The following is an 18,310-nucleotide window of genomic DNA, read 5'->3' on the forward strand; positions in this document are numbered from 1 at the left end:
GTCCTGGAGGGAAAAAGCAGGGGCTCAGTTGGGGTATACCATGGGACCGGGAGGAGGAGGCAGGCGGCTTAGGTTGCTCCCTGGACTGTGGGTGGGGAGTGGGTGGCAGAGCGACTGCCAGTGGTGTGGCTGTGGGGACCGAGTGGAATCAGTGTGCCCTCAGGTCTGAGTAAATCATTCCATGCCTTTGGGCTCCTTTCCTTGTCCCGATGGTAAGGGACAGCACCTGGATTATCTTAATGCTCTTAATGTGTTCTTGGGAGGGCGAATTGATACACAAAGTCAAAGTGCCTGGGGCCCAAGAATCTTTCAGTGAGAATTAGCTATTATGATAAGCCCAGCATTGGCTGGAGATGAAGCTAGGCCTTGTCTGTCCCTGGCCACCTGTCAAGCCACAAATAGTCCCTCCACCCACCCCGCTCTCCCCCAGCCAGCTGAGTGCCAGGAGGTGGCCCCAGGGGACAGTCTGAAGTCCACAGGAGTAGAACAGGATGGGACCCAGGAGGGGGTTGGCTGGGAGGCTTGGGTGGAGGGTGGGTTAGAAACTGACTTCCAAAACCTATAAATTCAAACTGGACATGGTGGCACACACCTGTGATCCCAACACTCTGGGAGGCTGAGGCAGGAGGATCATAAATTGGAGCCCAGTCTGGGCAACTCAGTGGCTGAGTGAGAATCTGTCTCAAAATAAAAAAATAGAGCCGGGGATTTAGCTCAGTGGTTCCAGCGCCTGCCTTGCCAGCGCAAGGTCCCGAGTTCAATCCCTGGTGCCAAAATAAATAAATAAATAAATAAATAAAACAGGGCCAGTGATGTGGCTCACTGTGAAGGTTCTGGTTCTGTCCCTGGTGCCACACACAAAAAACAAAATATAACCAAAACCAAAAGCAATGCTGAGGCTGGCTGGCTGACAAGGCTGGCGTGTTCGCCCCTGACTCTCCAGCTGCCTCCCACGAGGGCTCCCTCAGGGGCCCCGCCCTGCCCACCATCTGGCCCCCAGGGCAACCTCCGGTGTCCCCAGGGGACTTGAGTTCCCCGGGCACACAGGCCCCCCGTTGGAATCTGACCCATGCCCCAGTATTAGACAGCTGATTCAACTGGACATATTCCAGGCGGGCAGACGGGCCCCTCAAAGAAGTCCATAAAGAGGACAGCTTGCAGTCAAGGCACATGCACTGGCCCGGCTTCCCGACTTCCCAGACGAAGAGAAAAGCCTACAATCCTTCCGCTAGGGAGGAACAGTGGTGATTGATATGCTAAGTAGGTAACAGTCACCTTGGGAGGGGACCGAAACCTCCCTAGCCCACTCTCCTGGAAAATCCCTGCTCCACCCAGGTTCCTCGCTTCCCAATTTGATCCCCATTTAACTGACATTATCTAAGTGACTGTACTCCTTGCGATCTTATTGGTGGACCACAGTTTTGTCCCCCCTCATACCCACCTTGTGGACGTGAGAGCGGTGTGGCTGCAGCAACGTCTGTTCCCGTGCTGACGGCAGGGTTGAGGGCCGTTCTGGCTGCCGGGCGGGGCTCCCTTCCTCCCTCACCGCTGCGTGTGCTGGGGGAATGGGACTGTGCTCCCCCGCTAGGACCTCCAAACCAGCTCTCGTACCCACCTTGTGGTTTCCCACTGGATCAGTAGCACCTAAGCCTCCATACTGTGCTCTTATTCATTGACTATGCATAATTTTGTCCCACATTGAACCCACCTCTCCTCCTGGCTTTGTGATATAAAACTTCCTTGAGAAGCAGGGTCCGGGCCAACCCACTTGTCTCTCTTGGACAGAAGCTATCTTCCTCTCAAAAAATTCTTCCTGGGCCGGGGATTTAGCTCAGTGGTTTAGCCGCCTGCTGCGCGAGCTCAGGGACTTCAGTTCAATCCCCGGTACCAAAAAATAAATAAATAAATTCTTCCGCTCTTATCCTCCATTGTTCCTAGAATTCATCCTTTGATTTTAGAGAACAGGGACTCGGCAGTTCAGACATCTAGCAGGTTGGGAGTTACACTGCTCCCTTACCTCGTTCGCAGGCCCACAGGTCACATGCCCTATATCACCAGGCTGTTCTTTTTACCCAGAACTGTTCTTTTGAAACCAACCCTGCCCATTCTGCCTCCTCGGACCCCTCTTCCATTTTCCCGTCACAGCCACAAGCTGCTCCACCTGTTGCCCCATCCTCTGCTCCTGCTCCGAGTGAGTCTCCCCTTTCTCCAGGCTGACAGAGGTTTGTTTCCCACTCTGTTCCTACCCTGTCTCTGGCTCCCAAGGGGCTGGGACAAGTGCACTTTCAGAAGCAGTGAGCCGCTGTGCGAGGTTCTTCCTTCAGCAACGGAGAGAATGCCCACCCTTCCTCCTTCCTTCCTCCTTTCTTACATCCTTTCTTTCCTTCATTTTCTTTATCTCTTTCTCTTTTTTCCTTTTTTTTTGGTACCGGGGATCGAACTCGGGACCTGGCGCATGAGAGGCAGGCAGCGGCACCACTGAGCTGGATCCCAGGCCCGTTCTTTCTCTCTTTTCTTCTGGCCCCTTCCCCTTTCTTTCTCTCTCCTTTTTTCAAGACAGAGTCTTGCTCTGTAGCCAAGCTGGTCCAAAACTCTCTGTGTAGCTGAGGCTGGCTTTGAACTCATAATGCTCCTGTCTCAGCCTCCCAAATGTTGGGATTACAGGCATGCACAATTTTTACTTCCCCCCTTTTCTTTTCAGTAGTGGTGATGGAACCCAGGATCTCGGGCTAGGCAAGGACTGTACTATTGAACTACCCCCTGCCCTTTTAATTTTATTTTAATTAATTAATTTATTTATTTATTTTTAGTATTTTTGAGACAGTCTCACTCTGTAATTCAGGGTGGCCTTGAACTCACTATGTAGCCCAGGTTGGCCTGGAACTCATGATGATCCTTCTGCCTCAGCCTCCCGAGTGCTGGGATTACAGATGTGTATGCCACCATGCTCACTTCTATTTTATTTTGAGTCTCCCTATATTGCCCAAGGTGGCCTGGAAACTGAGTTCCTCCTGCCTCAGCCTCCTGAGATTAGAGGGATGAGCCACGGCACCCAATATCCCCTCTTTAAATCTGTCATCTGTGAAGAGTGGGGATCCCCCCCTTTCTCTCCAGTGCAGACCCCCGGCCTTCCAGGGCACCCAGCTCCCACCCATGGGAGTGCCACAGAGTTCAGGTGTCACTGCCCAACCTAATCTCACTTCTCTAACCCTTTGCCCTGGGGAGCTTTCCTCGAGCTTCCCTTTACTCCTGGCACAAACTGTCTAAGGATGGGAGCCCGTGCCAAGAATCCAACCCAACCTGCTGGGCGAGGAGGAAAGCACTAGCGGTGGGGTGGGGGGCGGAGCTCTCTGCTCCACCACCCGCCCGTCTGGACTTGGGGGACTTGTGGCTGTGCACCTGGGCATTTGGGTGGGAGGCGGGCCAGGCAGCCCCAGCCGGCCAGGAAAGCAGTTTCAGGCCCACCCTGAGACAGACCGGTCCCTCTAGCTGGAAAACCCAGTGCTGGGGGGAGGCACACAGCTGAGACCACTCGAGCCACAGAGAAGCTGTATCATTGGCACATTTAATTTCAGGCCAGGACAGATATGTTGAGCTTGGCAAAGGGCAAGTCCATGCTAAACAGCTGGCAAGCTGAGAGGGAGGCAGTCAGTTACTGATTCAAGCACCGTTCACACAATATGGACTCTAAAAGCAAGCCAAATTTTAAATGCATTTTGATACAGAGTCTCCCTATTTTGCCAAAGCTGATCTCAAATTTGCAATCCTCCTGCCTCAGCCTCCCAAGTGCTGGGGTTACAGGTGTGCACCACCATGCCTGGTCTTATCTTCCTTTTTTTTTTAATAGCTGAGGAAATTAAGACTCACAGAGGTTAAGAAAACACCCAAGCTGGGTATGGTGGTGAATACCATAACAAGGGAGGCTGATGTAGGAGGATCTCAAATTCAAGCCCAGCCTGGGGAACTAAGACCCTGTCTCATAAAAAGGGGGTTGGAGATGTACCTCAATGCAAAGGCCCTGGGTTCAATCTCCAAAATCCCACTACTGAAAAAAAAGCATAGTCCATGATGGTGTTTATTAGATGAATGAGTGAATAATTCCTAATAAACTGATCTTTCTAAGCAGAAAAAAAAAAAAAAAAGGAACAAAAGAAAGAAAGATGCCCAAGAGTACATAACCAGTCAACGGTGAGGGTGAGATTAAACAGAAGCTGGTGCACCTCAGTGGCAGAGCATGAGCTGAGCGAGTGCCAGGCTCTGGGTGCAGCCCCAGCACCAATTCACAAAATTCTCCTGGGTTCTTTTCAGGGAAGCTGTGGGGCCTCTAGTAACAGCTCCAATGCAATCCGACTGGGCTGGAAGCAGGAGAAACGACCTGGGTCTGCATGTGGCTGGCAGGGGCAGGTTTATTCGGGGCTGGGATCTGAAGACTTCCACACAGTGGCAGAAGGTAATTCATGTTTCAGTGCTCGTGGCCACCCAAGGTGCCCACGGGTCCTGTCCAGCCCTGAGAGGGTCCCGTCCAGCCCTGAGAGGGTCCCCTTGGGCCAGGTGTCCCTGGGGAAGTGTGCTGGTGGAAAGCCTGCAGACTGAGTCTGGTCCCATCCTGTGCTCACCAGCCAGCCATGAGCCTGTCTGCAGTGTTCCCATCAGTGACAGGAGCATCACCTCATAAGGGGCCCTGCAGGATGCTGAGGCAGGGCGTTCAGATCATGTGTCTCACAAAGAAGCGCTCTCATGTATGAAATGCTTTTCAGAGTGCATGTGTGAGGACAAGCTCTTACTTAGTTCCTGGGGCTGGACTTGAACCTGAGATCCTCCTGCCTCAGCCTCTAAGAATGCTGGGATTACAGGAGTGCACCACCTGCCCAGCTGATTTATTGTTCTTGGCTCTAAGGAAGGTTGCACAAAGCACCAGGGACTCTGCCCTCAGCTTACTCTGGAGGGGCCAATTGAACAGGGCTTGAAGTCTGGCCAGCAGCATGAGGTGCGCCAGGAGGTTCAAGCTTGTGGCCCGAAGTTTAACCTCAGCCTGTGGAGGGCCCTACTGAGACCTGACTGCTTCAGACCATCCTGGGCCTGGCCCAGAGGACAGCCTCTGTGGAGAATGTCAACCCCAGCCTTGGGGGTTGGGGGCCGCCACTGTGTTTCCAGGGCTGGCTCAATACCTGACCACAGGCTTGTCGGCCGATAGCAACAGAAATGGGTTCTCTTCTGGTTCTGGAGGCCAGAAGTTCAAACCCAAGGTCCCCAGGAGTGTGGCGCACTCCAGAGTGAGGGCGAAGCCCCCTGCTGTGTCCTAGTTTCCGGTGGCTGGTGAACACCTTTGCTGCCCCTTGGAGTGCTGAGCCTCATGCTCAGCTCTTCCTGGGCCCACAGGCCTTCCCCTCCCATGCCTCTGTGTTTCCGCCCTTTCAGGCGGGAAAGGGCCCTCACTTCAGGGTTCAAGGCTCACCTTAATCCAGGATGACCCCCTCTTGAGATCCTTCATTTAATCATGTCTGTGAGGACCCTGATTCCGAATAAGACCACACTCTGAAGTGCTGGCAAACATGCCCTTTGAAGTCGTCAATCAGCCTGCTCCAAGAGATTTCCCGTTTAATTCTTCCTCCCCTGTGGTGCTGGGGATCAACTGCACAGGTTAACACACACTAGCCATGCGAACCACACAGAGCTGTTTCCCCAGCCTGGCACGTCCAGTGTAAGGGTGAGGCCGAGCCCATTCTTGGAGAATCCCTGAGTCCTACGGAGAAATCCATCCTTACCTGTCTCTCTGTCTCTCTTACCTGTCTCTCTGTCTCTGTCTTTCTCGATAGGGTTTCACTCTGCTGCCAGGCTGACCTTAAACTTACGATCCTCCTCCCTCAGCTTCCCCAGTAGCTGGAATTACTGGCCCATGCCACATGCCTGATTTCATCCCTACTTTAAGATGCCCTTTCGGGCTAGGGATTTAGCTCAGTGGGACCTCGACTGCCTCTCAAGTGCAAGGTCCTGAGTTCGATCCCTGGTACCAAAAAAACAAAGATACCGGGGCTGGGGATTTAGCTCCATGGTGCCACCGCCTGCCTTGAAAGGTCAAGGTCCTGAGTTCCATCCCAGTACCAAAAAAAAGATAGCCTTTTAACCCTAGGCTTGATCCCTAGCACAACAAGAAACAAAGAAGAAAAAGGGGACAAAGCGGAAAAGATGCATGAGAAGAGTCTTTTTTGTGATGGAGACCTTGATTCCCAGCCTGGTCCTCAAGAGTCTTCGAACTGAGACAGGCCCCAAACACTGGTGACAGGGAAGGGACAGCTCTAACAGGATCTAGAACAGTGTGAGGGCCCTGGTGTCCTATTCAGACCTGGCTCTGTCGTCTCTTCTATCGGCCCTGGCCTGAAACACCACCAGGGCAGCTGTCCGTGTGCCTCTTTGCCTGCGGTATGGCTGTGCTGAGCATCACCCACTGCCTGTCTCACCCTCAGCCCGGCACAAACAGCTCCCCCAACAAATACCACTTTTTTCCCTCTGAGACAGTGTCTTATTATATATGTAATCCAGGCTGGCCTTGAACTCAACTCTCCTGCCTCAGCCTCCTGAGTGCTAGGATTCCTGGAGTGCACCACACCTGGCTACTTGTTCTTCTTGGTGGCTTCTCAGCTACCCCCACCCAGATGACCCTTTGGAACTCAGCTCCTAAAAGCTCCTCCCAGGGGAAGAGATGCCAGAGCGTGGGCCCTCCTTCTCCCATCCCTCATGGCAGACTCAGGGGCCCTCTGCGTGCAGTGTCTGACTTTTGAAGCTTGAAGGGATGATGACAAAGGTAAGACAGCAACATTCGGAGAAGGCAAATGGTGGAGCAAAGATCAACAGCCAAGTCCAGCCTCTCCAGGACCTGGAATCGAGACACCTGAAAAACAACTTGATGAAGAAAAGAAAAGAAAAAAATCTCTAGGAATTAAGAAAGAGCCAACAGAAAAACTAGAAACCACTGAGAAACTAAAGACAACACAGGGAAAAGAAAGAAGCATTTGGAACACTAATCCTGGCTACTGAGGATGGGATCTGTCTCCACTAACACAAGTATTATTATTGAGCTCTATTAACTTTTATTTATCTTGTGTTGTTTTTGAGATAGGAACTATTAGTTCAGACTGGCCTTGAACTTACTATGTAGCCCAGGTTGGCCTTGAACTCATGGCAATCCTCCTGCCTCAGCCTCCTTAGTGCTGGGATTAAGGCATGCACCACCATGCCCACACTATTAACTTTTAGATATTTAGCTGGCTCTATGCTATTATTGTTGAATTCTTTTCTATGGTTAATGGTGGTATTGTTGTTGCATTTAGTAAATGTTTACTGTATGTCACCATTCGATTTGTCCTTGTGTCTACATTGTAACTGCAGATCTTTTCTATCGTTAAGAGCGGTACAGTGGTAGCTTGTATTGGTTCTTTTTTTTTTTTTTTTTGGTACCGGGGATCAAACTCGGGACCTTGTGTTTGCGAGGCAGGCAGCGGAACCACTGAGCTAACTCCCCAGCTTGTATTGGTCCTTACAATATGTCAACATCCAGTTTGTTTTTGACTCTGTTGTTGCTGATTTCTTTTCTGTTGCTACTCCTGGCATAGTTGTTTCCGTTAATTGGTTTTTACTCCATGCCAATATCTGGTTTGTCTTTGTGTCACTGACATGACTGTGGCTCATTTCTGGAGAAATGGGTGCTGGGCCAGTTGTACTGCATTCTCCCCTCCCCATAACGCTGGAGGTTGGATCTTGGGACAGAGGCAAAGATCTCTAGCTAGCCATGTCCAGGGTGCACTATTGGAAAAGACACACACACACACACACACACACACACACACACACACACAACAAAATGCCTCCCCAAGCTCTCAATTCCCCCAAAGCTGATCCACGGGGCACCAAAGGGGAACAAATCAAAAGTCACACAGTTGATTATATGAAGAGATAAAAGAGGACACACACAAAATTGATGGGGTGCTTGGTGATGCAGAGATGATATAACTAAGGAGATAATGGACTTAATAAACAAAATGATCAGTGAGTGAGCTTACAGAAGACACTAACAGAAGCTACTTGAGCTAAACAAAATGATATAAGACAAGAATGATCACTTAGAGTCCATGAGATAGTATCAAACAAAAACTCATGAGATGGGCCAGGGATTTAGCTTAGTGGTACCATGCCTGCCTCGAAAGTGTAAGGACTTGAGTTCAATCCCCAGTACCAAAAAAAACCCCCCAAAAACAAACTCATGAGATAAAAAATTCTAGTGAAAAAAACATTCTATCGAATGCATAGGCAACAGAAGTGACCAATGTGAAGACAATGTCAGAATTATGGTAGGCTGGTTGTACACATGCCTATAAGTTCAGCACTCAGGAAGCTGAGGCAGGAGGATCACCAGGAGTTGAAAGCCAACCTGGGCTACCTAGTGAGTTCAAGCCCAGCCTGAACTACATAGTGAGATGCTGTCTCAGAAAACAAACAGATATGTAGCATGTACTTTTATCCTTGCTCTTGCTGTGTTTCTCTTTATTCGGTCCAAGTTCACTCTGCAGAGCCTATTTCTCTCCCACTCTTCACTTTTACTTTCTTGACTAAACTTTGCAAATGCTTTTTGCTCATTTTGTTTAATTCTTTGAGGTGAGAAGAACATGGAATCCAACTCCAGAAGGAGACACAAGCAATCCAGAACCCAGTAACATTTAGGTGTTGAGCCACTTTTTAGAAATAAGCTACCCAATAACATTTTGGTGATTTGAGCCAGCAGAGTGCATTTTGGTGTGGCCAGGCACACGAAAACAGCTAATGTACTGGAGATGAAGGTCATCGGGCATAGGGTTTTAAATGATCTGCCTTTGCTTACAAACTTCTGGGAAGATGGTGGAGTAGTGAGCAGCAGAGAAACAGCCTCTCCGAGGTTTGGTGTCCAGATGCTGGAATACAGCAACATGAGGAAGAGAAGGAGAGAAGTGGGTCCTCGGGACCCTGGAGAGATCTGAATCAATTGAAGCCCATGGGGGAGAGTGAACAGAGACTTCAATGAAGGAGGTACCAAGCAGCCTTTTCTCCTGAGCCCTCACCCACTGCATGGGAGGGGTGGCTGGAACCTATAGATGCACAGTGACTACTGGCAATCCCAGAGGCCTCCACAAAGAAGTGCACCAGGGCTGGAGATTTAGCTCAGTGGTTCTGCCGCTTGCCTTGCAAGTGTAAGGAACCAAGTTCGATCCCCGGTACCAAAAAAAAAAAACAGAAAAGAAAAGAAAAGAAATGCACCAGTGGAATGGAGCAGTGGAACCAGAGGACTGCAGTGGCTAGTGAGTTATTTGGGTTCAGATCCCACCCAGGAGAGGGCGATTGGCTGGTAGCCACTGTGGAGAGGGGCCAACTGAGCTTGGAACTCAGAACAGCTGGGGGCTGGCTCCACCTAGTGGCTCCCAGTGTCAGGATGAGATTGCTAAATTCAAGACAGTAGGAAGGACACACTGTTGCAGGCTGAACAAACTGAGTTCCAGCCTCGCGTCCAGAAACCAGCCTGAACTTCAATGGACATAAGGTACAGGCTCAGTGGGATTATCCACCACCCTGCCATAAAGCTACAGCTGGCATGCTGGGATTAATCAACTTGAATCTGGAACCTGTCTGCCCATGTTGTCTAGGAGGACAGGAGAGACATACCTTGAAGTGAACATGTTTGTCTCTTTTTCTTGTTTTTGTTTTTACTTTGTTTTTTCTTGTTTATTCTTGTTTTTATATGAGTGTGAACACAGTTTCTAGGTTTTTTTTTGTTTTTCTATTCTGTTTTTATTCTCCCTTCTCTCATTCCCTTTTTCACCAGTTTGCTAAAGTTTGTGTAATCTTCTTTTGTCTTCCAGTCTTGCTTGTAATCTCTTCCTCTTCTTCTATTTCTCTATTTTATCCCCCTAATCACTATTAAATTTTCTCCCCTGAGGGTAAAATTGTCATATTGAGGGCTTATTCACATACAATTTTCTGGTTAATTTTAGATTTTGTTATATAACCACAATCTAGTACATATGGTTAAAGGTGGCTAATAAATAGTGATGATAGTTTGTCATTTTCTAGGCTGTGTTTGATGCTATTGTTATTTCTGATTACACTACTTTAGCAAGGTGACAATTGTTCTAATCAGTTACTCTTCTTGGTAAGCCCAGACTGAGATTGCCTATGGGTCATAAACAATACTATAGGCTAGCCGGGGATTTAGCTCAGTGGTTTTGCTACCTGCTGTGCAAGTGCAAGGACCGGAGTTCAATCCCTGGTACCAAAACAAACAAACAAAAAAACCCAATACTATAGGCTTGGGGCTGGGGATTTAGCTCAGTGGTTCTGGCGCCTGCCTTGCAAGCACAAGGTCCCAAGTTCGATCCCCAGTACCAAAAAAACCCAATAATACTATAGGCCAGGGTCAAAGAATCAGGGGTGAGGCCAAGTAGACAGTAACTTCACATTCCCAATAAATTGAAGATGCAGGATCTTGCAACTGACTTTAAACCAAAAAGCCAGCTACAACTGGAAGACATCTCTCATAAGTAGTTATTTCCTAAGGGTTCTGATTACTGGTAACAAAGCTACTTGCCATAAGCAATCTACAAGCATCAACCTGAATTAAACTAAAAAAAAAAAAAAGAAAGAAAATGAGAAGACATTTCAACAAGATGCACTGACCCCCAGACCTCCAGGTCACCAAAGGCAAACCCTGGGGGTAATGGAACAATCTGAAAGCCACCCACCTGGACTCCCTGAAATGGTAACAGCAGAAGTAACAAAGTAAGTGAACAAGGCTCTAGAAAAATTCACAGCAGAAATAATTTCTCATATAACTACAGAGATGGTGACCAGAATGAAAGACATGGTTAGTGACTCTAGAACAGATACAGATTACCAAAAAAAATAGAGGAACTCAGGAAAATGATGGAAACCATCAACACCCAGCATAGGAAAGAAATGGAATCCATAAAGTAGAGTCAAACAGATATCCAGGAGATTAAAAAATCCTTTGAAATTATACAGTAGAATGAGCCAATGTGAGAACAGAATATCAGATGTAGAAGACAGGATTGTGGTTAGCAATCACAAAAAGATAGACTCCTTAAAAATAGCAAGGGACCATGAGAAATCAATCCAGCAGCTGGTAGATGATGCAAAGAATAACATAAAATTGATTGGAGTCAATGGAAAGGCAAGAGATAGCACAAATGACATCAAAAACCAGTTCACAGAAGTAATGGCAGAAAATTTCCCAAACAGGGAAAAAGAATTTCACATACAGATAAGTGAGGCATATAGAACTCCAATTAATCATGATCAAAAAACTTCCCCAAGGGATATAATAGTCAAGATTCCAGAAATTAAATACAACTGAATATTAAAAGCTGTTAGAGAAAAGAAACAAATCATCTATAAAGGAAAGCTCATCAGATTCAAAGAAGACTTCTCAACACAAACCCTCAAGTCAAGGAGAGCTTGGAGTGAAGTATTTCAAGTGCTAAAGGAAAACAACCTCCAACTCAGACTGATGTACCCACAAAACTATCTTTCAAAATTGTTGGAGAAATAAGATATATCCATGACAAATGACATCTGAGGAAATTCATGACCACAAAACCAGCACTCCAAAGTGCTCTAAAGGATATTCTAGAGAGAGATAACAATGACTACAACTCTATGAACCCCAACAAAATGAATTTTCCAGGCAAGGCAAACAAACAGAGGAGGAAAGAAGGGAGCCAACAACAGGAAAGTAACATGACAGGGATAAATCAATAGATATCAGTTATAACCATCAATGTACATGGTCTCAATTCACCAATCAAAAGAAACAGACTGGCAGAATGGATCAAAAAGCAAGATCCAACAAGATGCTGCATACAAAAACCACATTTAATTCAAAAAGAAATTCATAGACTAAAAGTCAAAAGATGGAAAACAATATTTCATGTGACAGGAAGCTGGAAAAAGGAGGGGTAGCTATTCTATTTGCAGTCAAAGTGGACTTCAAGCCAAGACTGATTAAGAGAAAAAAAAAAAGTCATTACATCTTGGTAAAAGGAATAATTCAAGGGGGCCAGGGATTTGGCTCAGTGGTTTCATCACCTGCTGTGCAAGCGGAAGGATCTGAGTTCGATCCCCGGCACCAAAAAAAAAAAAAAAAAAAAAAAAAGAACGAATAATTCAAGAGAAAGAGATAACAATAATAAATATATATGCACCAAATACCAGTGCACCCAACTATATAAAACAAATATTAATGGATGTGAAAAATCAAATAAGCACTAATACAATTGTAGTGGGGGAACCTCAATACCCCATTGTCACAAATAGATAGATCGACCAGACAAAAATCAACAATGAAATATCAGAATTGAACCAAACTTTTGAACAAATAGACTTAGTAGATGTCTACAGAATGTTCCACCCCACAACATTATAATACACTTTCTTCTCATTTACACGTGGGACAGTCTCCAAAATAGACCACATACTAGCTCATAGAACATGCTTAAGTAAATGCAAAATAACTGAAATTATCTCATGGCATATTAACAGACCATAGTGCAACATAATTAGAAATCAATGGCAAAAGAAACCACAAGAACTTCATAAACACATGAAAATTAAATAACACCCTGGTAAACAATCAATGGGCATAAATATGATATTAAAGAAGAAATTAGACAGTTTCTACAATTTAATGATAATGCCAATACATCTCAGAACTTATGGGACACAGTGAAAGCAGTCTTACAAGGATTTAAAGTGGTGAATACTCATATCAGAAAAAGAGCTCAAATAACCTAATTTTTTTTGTTTTTGTTTTTGTTTTTTGGTACCAGGGATTGAACTTGGGACCTTGTGCTTGCGAGGCAGGCGGCAGAACCACTGAGCTAAATCCCTGGCCCCAAATAACCTAATGTTGAACCTCAAGCTTCTACACTTGATCTTAGCCAAAAGGCTGAGAAGCAATTGAACCTCATGCTTCTAGAAAAAGAAGAACAAGTTAAGTCCAAAGCTCATACAAGGGAAGAAATTGTTATTATTATTATTATTTTTATTTTTTGGTACCAGGGATTGAATTCGGGTCCTTGCGCTTGCGAGGCAGGCAGCAGAACCACTGAGCTAAATCCCCAGCCCTATTATTATTATTATTATCATTATTATTATTTTATTTTTTTTTTTGGTACCAGGGATCGAATTCGTGTCCTTGTGCCTGCAGGGCAGGCAGTGGAACCACTGAGCTAAATCCCTGGGCCAAGGGAAGAAATTATAAAGATCAGAGCAGAAATTAATGCAATGGAGGCTAAGAAAACAATACAAAGAATCAATGAATTAAAGAGTTGCTTCTTTGAAAGATTAAATAAAATTGACAAATTCTTAGCCAATCTTATGAAAAAAAGGAAAGAAAAGACTCAAATTCATGGAACTAAGAATGAAAAAAGTGAAATCACAACAGATCCTGCAGAAATCCAGATCATCAATACATACTTCAAGAACCTGTATTTGAGGGCTGGGGATTTAGCTCAGTGGTTCTGCTGCCTGCCTTGAAAGTGTAAGGTCCCGAGTTTGATCCCTGGTACCAAAATAACAAAACAAAGCAAAAAAACCTCAGGCTTTAATGGATTCACGGCTGAATTCTACAAGAAATTTAGAGATGATCTAAAGCCGCTACTTCTAAAACTCTTTAATGAATTGAAAGGGAAACAATACTCCCAAATTCATTTCTGGGAGTAAGCAGTACTTGATTCCAAAACCAGAGAAGGATCCAACCAAAACGGAGAATTACAGGCTGATTTCCTTAATGAACACAGATGTAAAAATCAATAAGATACTGGCAAACAGAATGCAGCAAATCATCAAGAAGGTTTACACCATGACCAAGTTGGATTCATCCCAGGGATGCAAGGACGGTTCACCATACGCAAATCAATAAATGTGATACACTATATTTTTTTGTTTGTTTGTTTGTTTTGGTACCAGGGATCAAACTCGGGTCCTTGCACTTGCAAGGCAAGCAACAGAACCACTGAGCTAAATCCCTGGCCCAATGTGATACACTATATTAACAGACCCAAAGACAATACCATATGATCCTCTCAATAGATGCAGAAAAAGCATCTGACAAGGTCCAACACCCATTTGTGATAAAATCCCTAAAGAAAATTGGTATAGATGGTCTTTACCTTAATCTGAAAAAAGCCATTTATGACAAACCAACAGCCAACATCATACTAAATGGACAAAAACTGAAAGCTTTTACTCTAAAATTAGGAACAGGACAAGGATGTCCACTGTCACCACTCCTGTTCAATATAGTTTGGGAAACATTAGCCAGAGCAATGAGACAAGAGAAAGAAATAAAAGGATTAAGGATAGGAAAAGAAGAAGTTAAATTGTCATTATTTGCAGATGACATGATACTTTACATAGAAGACCCCAAAAGCTCCACCAAAAGACTTCTAGATTTAATAACCAAATTCAGTAGCCTGGCTGGATACAAAGTCAACCCTCAAAAATCAATAGAATTCCTGTACACAAATAAAAAAACCACTGACAGAGAAATTAGAGAAACAACACCTTTCACAATAGCATCCAAGAAAATGAAATACCTAGGAATCAATCTAACAAAGGAAGTAAAAGAACTTTACAGGGAAAAGTACAGGACTCTGAAAAAGGAGATTGAAGAGGATATCAAAAAATGGAAAGATATCCCTTCTTCTTGGATAGGAAGAGCCAATATAGTGAAAATGGACATACTTCCAAAACTGTTATACAGACTTAATGCAATCCTGATCAAAATACTAAAAGTATATCTCACATAACTAGAGAAAACAATCCTAAAATTCATTTGGAAGCAGAAGAGACCAAGAATAGAAAGGCAATTCTGGGCAACAAAAGCAAGGCAGGGCGCATCATAACCCCTGACTCAAAATTACACTACAAAGCTACAGTGAAAAAAACAGCACGGCACTGAGGATCAATGGAACAGAACAGAAGATGCAGAAACCACACTAAACAACACACTCAGCCACCTCATCTTTGACAAAGGAGCCAAACACCTTCACTGGAAGAAAGATAGCCTCTTTAATAAATGGTGCTGGAAAAACGGGCTTTCCACATGCCAAAGATCAAAACTAGACCCATATCGTTCATCATGCATTAAATTCAAATCAAAATCGATCAAAGATCTAAATATTAAAACAGAAACACTGAATCTGCTGGAAGATAGAATAGGTAGAACTCTCAAAGACATTGGTGTAGGCAAAGACTTTATGAACAAAACCCCAGTTGCACAGGAAATATCACAAAGAATCAACAACTGGGATCTCAAATTATTAAAAAGCTTTAGCACAGCACAAGAAACCACAAAAGAGTGAAGAGAGCCAGGGACTTAGCTGAGTGGCACCGCACCTGCCTCGCAAGCGCAAGGTCCTGGGTTCAGTCCCTGGTACTGCAAAAAATAAATATATAAAAACAAAAAGGAGTGAAGAGGGCCAGGGATTTTTAGCTCAGTGGTTCTGCCGCCTGCCTTGCAAGCGCAAGGACCCAAGTTCGATCCCCAGTACCTAAAAAAAAAAAAAAGGAGTGAAGAGACAATCCACAGTGTGGGAAAAAAATTTTACCAGCTCTTCTTCAGACAAAGGACTAATATCTAGAATACATAAAGAAGTTAAAAAGATCAGACTCCCCAAAATGTAAAGACCCAATCCAAAAATGAGCATCTGAAATGAACAGATACTTCTCAGAAAAAGAATTAGAAATGGCAAATAAATATATGAAAAAATGTTCAACATCACCTGTCATTCGAGAGATGCAAATTAAAACAACGCTGAGATTCCATCTAATTCCAGAAAGAATGGCTTTTATGAAGAAATCAACCAATAACAAATGCTGGAGGGGTTTGGGGAAAAGGAACCCTTCTCCACTGTTAGTGGGAGTATGGACTGATGCAACCACTGTGGAAATCAGTATGGAGATTCCTCAAAAAACTAAAACTAGAGGTTCCATTTGAGCCAGCTATTCCCCTTCTTGGTATCTTCCCAAAAGAATTAAAAGTGTCATACCACAGTGATATATGCACACCCATGTTTATAGCAGCACAGTCTGTAATAGCTAAATCTTAGAAACAGCCCAAATGCTCATCAACTGACAAATGGATAAAGAAGATGTGGGGTGTTTTTTTTTTTTTAATACAATAGAGTACTACACTCTGCCATAGAGAAGGATGAGCTTGAGACATTTCTAGCTAAATGGATGCACCTTGAGACCATACTCCTACGTGAAATAAATTGTACATACATTTAAATAAAGCACTGTTTCTCTGGTGTGAGAAGCCAAAAGTTGAAATAAGGACTAAAATGTACAATAGACATTGGGAAATGGGAAGAAAATGTTCAAACGGGAAGGAGAACATGGGAGGGGTAAGGGGGAAAGGAAGGAATGGACAAAAAATTAAAGGGAAAAATGGATAGAAAGCTTTTGCACATAAGGGGGGATGTGGAAAAAAAAGAGGAAGCAGGGTACATTATATACTGGTACAAATTCCTTATGATGAACGTTATCAATATGTATATGTAAAATGCACCAATAAATGTTTTACTAAAAAATATGAGATGATATCAGGGGATATAACAAAACAGATAAATAAGGCATTTGGCAAGTTCACAGAAGATGTAAGTAATAAGACATTGGCCCAAATAAACAAAATGATCAGGGTCTACAGAAGACCCTTAAAAAATTAAAAAGGTAGCAGAGGTAAACAAAAAATGCCCAACACGAATGACCAGCATAAAATAGAATTTTAGGGAAAAAAAGAATTTTAGAGAGTCCATAAAAAGGCTTCCTATAGAAATTCAAGAGGGGTCGGGGATGTAGCTCAATGGCACCATGCCTACCTAGCAAGCTCAAGGTCCTGAGTTTGGTCCCCGGGACCCCCCAAAAAAATTCTGTTTAAAGTTTGGGCAGCAGAAGTGACCAGTGTGAGGACAGAGTGCCAGCACTAGAAGACAGGGCTGTTGTCAGTGACCAATTAGTGACAGGAACCTGAAAAACAAGAGTCTGTGAAACATGCATCCAACAGCTCCTAGATGATGTAAAGACTAAGATTAACTGGAATTAACTAAAAATCAGGGGCCGGGGATTTAGCTCAGTGGTTCCACCACCTGCCTCGCAAGCGCAAGGACCCGAGTTCGATCCCTGGTACAAAAAAAAAAAAATGTGACTATGTGACCTTCTCCTACTCAACAGTGTGCCTGTTTTGGGGCCAGGGATTTAGCTCAGTGGTTCCGGTGCCTGCCTCGCAAGCCCAAGGTTCCAAGTTCGATCCCTGGTATCAAAAAAAAAAAAAAAAAAAATACCCACAAGAACAAAACAAATTCTCAATGTGAATGCTCTCAATTCTCAAGTCAAAAGACACAGACTGGCAGAGCGGATCAAGAACAAAATCTAACAGTATGCTGTATACAACAAACACAGTTACCCCAAAAAGAAACTCAGAGTCTAAAAATCAAATGATGGAAAATAATATCCCATGCAATGGAATTCCTATCCTATATTCAGATAAGTGAACTTCAAGCCAAAATTGATCAAAACAGGCAAAGAAAGGCACCACACCTTGGTTAAGGGAACAATTCAACAGGAAGAGATAACACTTATTAATAGAGATGCACCAAACAATGGCACACCCAACATCATAAAACAAGTACTACTGGACATAAAAGACCAGGTAAACATAAACACAATTATAGTAGGGGGCTTCAATACCCCACTATCACAAACAGACAGATCAACTAGACAAAAAAATCAAGAAAGAAATATTAGAGTTTGAGCCCGGCATGGTGGTGCATGCCTGTAATTCTAGCACTCAGGAGGCTGAGGCAGGAGGATTGGCATGAGTATGAGGGCAACCTAGGCTACATAGTGAGTTTAAGGCCAGCCTGAATTACAGAGTGAGATTCTGTCTCAAAGAAAAAAAAAGACATATTAAAGAGTTTGAATAAAGGGCCGGAGATTCAGCTCAATGGTTCCACTGCCTGCTTTGCAAGCACAAGGACCCGAGTTTGATCCCTGGTACCAAAAAAAAAAGAGTTTGAATAAAACCTTTAAACAAATGGACTTAATAGATACCTAGAGTATTCTACCACCATCAACAGAATACAGACTTCTCAGTAACACATGAACTTTCTCCAAAATAGACCATATACTAACCAATAAAGTAAGTTTAAGTAAATGTAAAATAAGTGAAATTATATCATGCATATCATCAGATCATAGCACAATGAAA

At 44.3% G+C, this 18,310-nt stretch overlaps 1 protein-coding gene across 7 annotated transcripts in view; it reads right to left on the minus strand.

Moving 5' to 3' along the window:
- The window catches only part of Hps6 (HPS6 biogenesis of lysosomal organelles complex 2 subunit 3), a 32,159-nt gene that overhangs the window by 3,941 nt on the left and 9,908 nt on the right, over positions 1 to 18,310 (minus strand). For 4 of the 7 annotated variants that reach the window (XR_015440657.1, XR_015440661.1, XR_015440659.1 and 1 more), the window contains exon 2: positions 5,456 to 5,621. The exons of 2 other annotated variants lie outside the window; for them this stretch is intronic. The gene's annotated coding sequence lies outside the window, so the exon portion shown is untranslated. Of the gene's footprint in view, positions 1 to 1,441; positions 3,688 to 5,455; positions 5,622 to 18,310 lie in introns of all 7 variants that reach the window. One more of the 7 variants, XR_015440658.1, reaches the window with a different exon arrangement.

Source organism: Heterocephalus glaber, unplaced genomic scaffold (genome assembly GCF_053883595.1).
Source record: "Heterocephalus glaber isolate CG9 unplaced genomic scaffold, H.glaber_assembly_v1.0 deba00001498, whole genome shotgun sequence".
NCBI lineage: Eukaryota > Metazoa > Chordata > Mammalia > Rodentia > Bathyergidae > Heterocephalus > Heterocephalus glaber.